A 6,093-nucleotide genomic window follows, 5' to 3' on the forward strand; every position below is an offset into this window, starting at 1 on the left:
AAATAGGAAATATAATCCAATAAAATATAGGCTGCAACACATAATGCAGGACATAAACTAAAAACAGGAGTTACTTAAGAATAAAAAGGTGAAATAGCCTAAAACAACCACAAAACTAGTAAAACAAAATTAACCTGTTAAGAAGTAATTTAAAGATTTAAAAGACACTGATTTTGTCCTCATTAGGGTTAGGAGGACTTCGAAAGCCTGGGGGCTGGAATAGCAAAGGCCAGATAGAGAGAACAGGATTCCATGACAAAACCTGCAGCTATTGTAACTCACATTAGTGTGATGTTGCTTAGGCCACTATAGGCTAATTTATACTATTTTATAGCCTACCAGGGCCTATATAAATTATTAAAAGGTGAATGAATTCTATTTAAAAAATGGGAGTAAACATAACTTGCTCCACTATGTATCTAAAGATAAAAGTAAAAATCAGAAGGTTCACAGTGAAAACGACAATGTAAGGCCCCTTATTTGTGCAGGTGGTCATTTGAATAGCCCAGATATAGCCTACACTTTCGGCCCATGCTTTCATGGTTGCCTACAGATTAATTAAATCATGATTTGAGGACCCCGACAGCTGACCCTGGATCTGTGCCTGGACCCATTTCCGAACATGTTGCTCCTTGTTGCAATGTGAATTTCCACAAGAGGGAGACATTTATAAAGAAATTTCTATCCAAGAGGAGACGGAATAAGCCTCATAGATGTAATAAGGTGTAATGTAATAATAATAATAACAATAATAATAATAGTAATAATAACAACAACAACAACACATTTTTGTTGCAGTTTTGTATTCCAGGCTATTACCTGCAAAAACATTTCAGGCCATATGGACATTTGTTGTTGTTCATAAGTTTTGATTTCTTAAGAAGTAATATAATGTTATTTAACAGTGAAATAAATGAATATAAAGATTGTAACTTAGTGATGATGAGAGCTTCCTTATGAAACATTAAAATCAAAACAGGCCAGAGTCTATTTTCTTTTTAAATGTGTGTCCATTCCATCCACAGCGGCCTGTTGTCAGAGAAGCAGTGACCAACTGTGTGAGTTGTGAAGTGTGAGAGACTTTGTCAGTGTTTAGCAACAGAGAGCAGGGTGGGAGGGAGTACACTGGGAGGTAAAAGGCCAGTGACTTTAGATTGCCCTTGAGGTCTGGTACACATAAGAGTATTTTTTCTCTTAAGATCACCAGTAAATCTGTATTAATTTTGACCAGAACCACTTAAAAAGAATCGTTAAAGCGGATTAATCAAGCCCGTCCTGTTTAATGTCTCCCGTTAATTAGTTTGTCAGCAGTGTTTTAATATCGCCTAATGACTTCATATTTCACTGATGACATTAAAGGGGTGTTAAAAGAGGGGAAATGGCCCATTCAGGATTCAGTTCTTTCGCTCAAGACGCCCTCGCTGAATAAGACAAGGTCACGGAGGCCTAGCCTTTAGGGAGAGATACATTATCAGGGGATGGGGGTGGGAGAAATCCCATAGAGGAAGCTCTCTCCCCTCTAAAACAGCATGACGGGCACAATGTGATACAGTTCTGTCTTAGAACAATACACTGCACAGGGAATTGCATGATACAGCTTAGGGCAGCCACGCTGTATAGAATGGCAGGATAGCCCCACAGTGTACAATAATACTGATACTGGGGACTAATGCCTTGTGCTTTCTGCATGGGAGGGGCGAGATTAATTGTTCACTGCATCATTAAGCTGCACAATATACTGTAAATTTGTGTGGTATATCAATGAAATGCATGAAATGAGGATTAAAGTTTTAAGTGTTTTTTGACCTAGTACAATATTTAATTTCATCAAGGAATCATTTTTGGCTGGGGATAGCAGGGGCAGGTCAAAATTATATAGTTCTGATATTTTGTGATGAATATATCTGCATATCAAAGAGAAAAAAAAAGGTATTTTCAATTAAATACATTAGAAGTTCACCCCTTTTCAATCTCGATCAGCACTTTCTAAAACTATCTAAAGCGAGAACAAAGAAATCAGAAATCGTAAAGTTGTAGCTCACAATATTGAGGACACTGCATTTTCTCTGTGATGAAAATCCTATGTTAAACAAAATGCTCAATGGAGGCTAATGGATCCCGAACAAGTCCATGCACTGCTTCCAAAATGCTTTGTTTGACAAATCAATTTTCCCATAACCCGGTGAGGGGAAAAGTGATGCGGATTGATCGCCCCCCCTGACTTTGTTTCCAGAATATTGTTTGATGGCTGGATAGATTAATTGGTATGACATTTGAAAGCCTTCTCTTGACTGTCAGCATCCAAGCCTCTCTACGCCAATCGAACCCAGGTCTAATTGTCTCCTCTGTAATACCCCACTTCACAAATTAGAGAAGGGTGCCTCTAAAAACTATCCCCAATGTAAAACCCAAACCGCATCGCACTGCTCAATCAAACGGCGGTTTGAATAGGGTGATGCTGGCTTGATAAGATAGAGCGCATTAAAGGGCATCACCCATATCGCTGTGCCAGCACATCTCCTCTCAGCACAGTAGATCTGAAATACACAAATCAGATCCCAGGAGCTGCTCCAAGTAAGAAGGCCTCAGACCCATCAATCTGCAGCATCTTATATACTCATTGAATAATCTTATAGCCAGGAGCCTGAGTTTGAATTAGGACAATTACAGTGAGAAACACAACAGGAATAGAGATCAATGTCCATGTTGGGACTGAATATTAAATGCTGTTTATATAGTAGAACATACAGTTCTCAGATCAGATATTTTATTTTATATGTGGCAGTGAACTCAGGGAGCTAAAGAAACAAACCCCCTGTTACATGGATAATATATGGAAACATGTATATACCTTGATATTAAAGTGCAATGGAAAATAGAAATCCAGCCCTGCAGAGCTGTTTGAGATACAGTACAATATTACTGTTTACATTTAACTTTGTATACAGTGTGTAGATCTGTGGTTCTCAATGGAGAGTTCAGGTAACTCTAGAGGTTGCTGAGCAAATTGAGGAAGATTGAATTACCTAATCTAGTAGAAATTAGCAGAATGAGCAAATATGTAAGAATTGCTCCCAAGTTTGTTACTCTGTCACTGTTATCTCTCTATGCATAGTATAGAGAGTTGGGCAGTTATCATCTCATAAATCACAAATAATATCTAAAAACAAAAATCTTCTCAACTGAGGGTCCCTAGATTCAGTTTTTCATGTTTATGGTTCTTGATCCTGATCTAATGCAAATCTATTTTGGGGTTTGTAGCATGACAAAACATTGAGAATGTGTAGTTTAGACTGGTACAGTAACAGCCAATTGTCAGTTACTACTACTATTATTATTAAATTTTTTTTTTAGAAATGAACAGACTTCAGTGAATCAAAAGAAACAGTTAGTTGGGTATCTGCCCTCCACATTTCATCATCATTTATTTATCATTCACAATGACTAATTGCCTGACTTGACTTCAATTTTGTGGGCTGGTTCCTCGCAGAGCAAGCTGCTCCGCTGCCACCTCCTTTCACACGCTGCACCTCCCTATCACCCCAACACACCCACTTGCCTTTGAAAAACTGTAATTGAATGAGTTTATGTCGTCAAATTGATTAATCATATTAATTTGTACTTATTAGTGGGATGGTTGAAAGCGATGACAATTAGATTAATGAAATTAGTTAATTCTTCCTACCCACACCATACTTCCAGCTATAACGAACCAAAAAAAAGCATAGAATGGGAGACTGTTATGACAAAATTGGCAATCAAGATTTGGGTGCTAATTGAATGTCTGCTTTTATTAATGATGAGGTTTATAAAAAGACCTTGAGAGAGAGAATATTAATTAATTAATCAAAGTGTTCCAAATTAAAGGGGGAGTATACAATGCAGAGGTCTCTCAAATTTTCTTCACATTTGATTGTAAAGACTGTACTGCAGTGTCTTTCACCATATGCAAACATACATGCTTCATTAACAACATACTGTTTGCTAACATTTGACTATACATGTGTTGTTTGAATTTACTTGTGGGCTGCTGTGTCTGAAATATGTTTTGGAAGTTTTTACAGTGAACATTAAATTGAAAGAGGAAGGCAAGGCTTTTCCTGTAAATCTCATCAATAATTTTGTTTACTTTTTTACAGTCAGTTGTGATCATTGTAACTGACAAGTTGTGTATTACTATATTTTGCAAAGATATTATACAGCAATAATGCAATCAATAGGCTACATTACTCTGTTGAAAAGGGAACATTTTTAAAGTCTTTATTTGTCAGTACAGCACATGCTGAGAAGACATCACACTGTAATAAGACGTTGAACAGACTGAGGCTCTCCACACTTCACAGTAAAGCTGCAACTTTCCTGACCTCAAATACATTCAGCAGGGAGCCACATGTCCCAGCGGGACCGCAGCCATACATTCATCATGCCTGTTTGCCTGTTGTTGAAAAACAAATACACATAAATATATGTAAATGTGAGTAAACAGAGTGGGAGATCCCTCAAGCCGATAGACTGCTTTGAATTTCATTACGCAACAAGCTGTCCAGCGGTTATAAACGATCCTCGTGAAAAAGAAGTGATTGTTCGGCATGATAAAGATGAAATGTAATAGTTTATGCCACCATGAATCTGATTGTAACGTCCACACTATTAGAAAGGCCGATAAGAGCATTTATGACTATTTGCTTTGTGTCATAAAGGGAAGTGGGCTGTTTGATTAATATGAGCAGCTGGCCGGCTCTGGGTTCAACAGATTGTGTTGTTGCATAGAACTTAAAGAGGCAGTAATGGGTTGGTATATATACTAAACTGTGAGCTGTCACACAGATAAGCAGAATTATGAATAACACATTCTGCATTTAAAAGTATGATGTTTGATATGCACAGAGTGTAAATGTAAGAGAATAATGTTTTTGTTTTCACTGAAAGAATATTGACTAGAGGCTGGATGGCTAGATGTTATCTGCTCATGTGGTTTATACAAAAGTCTGAAATATGTTGGATACATATGCAAAAAAACAGAAAATCTTATTCTTGGTAATGCCAAAGGTATAAACTGCATCATGACTTTGCCCTTTGTTGGATTTTCTTAAATCCAGTCTGATGCCTCCTTTAAAAACAGAGAGCATTGGACAAGAGCAGCAAATATTTATGAATTGGTTTAGATTGCAGAGAAGATGGAAGTGTCAAATTATTGTAAGATTTAATAACACTAATAATAAATAAACCTTCTGGATAGCCGGTAAATTAAAAGGCTACGATGAGTTCTGGTCTGAGGAAGAGTTTATTCACATTGTGCAGTGGCAGCTAGTTTGTGAACGAGCCTAGTCAGATAGATAAGTTAGTTTTGTATATTTTATCAGATCTGTATTTAATCTCAATTATGAAACTGTTAAATGAATTCAGTCAATCAATCCATCAGCTTGATGTCATTTGGCTGCTGTTGAATACATTAAAATGCTCTGCTGCACCTTCTTCTCAGGTCAAAACATTCAGAGGGTGACGCTGAATATACGAACAGGAAGCCTGACAGAGTGCTTTGAATTTCCAAACGACCCCATTTGGTGCCCAACTTCGGCACTCTGAGTGCCGGTGTACAAACGCACCTGAAGGTTAGAAGCTGTTTGCCAAGGGATGGGCATGGTAACTGTTACGCCATCAAACTAGGAGGCTGTAAACCATATAAATAATCATACATATGGTCCATTAAAACTGCTGTGAAGAGGGATATCGCACAAGAACAAACTGGTATGCCCCTGGAAATATGGTGATGCAAGTCTTCAAAGATGCAGTAAAATGTTTTATTTATAATGAATCACTTTTTAAAAATGCGTGGTATCCAGGTTTTATTTAAGTGCTGCAACCTGATGCATCATATATTGTGCAAAACTTCTCATTTTGTCATAAAGAACTGTGTGCTCACATTACAGACTGATTTTCCTATAATGCTGGTAGATAAAAGAATAAACAGTATATATGAAACACATTTTTGGGGGTCGGCAGAGAAGCGGTCCTTATCAATCGGATGATATATACACCGCATTAAAGCCCATGCATTCATCTGCATCTGACTGGAATGTGTGTAAAATTTGC

The sequence above is a fragment of the Centroberyx gerrardi genome, chromosome 18, assembly GCF_048128805.1.
Source record: "Centroberyx gerrardi isolate f3 chromosome 18, fCenGer3.hap1.cur.20231027, whole genome shotgun sequence".
Lineage (NCBI taxonomy): Eukaryota > Metazoa > Chordata > Actinopteri > Beryciformes > Berycidae > Centroberyx > Centroberyx gerrardi.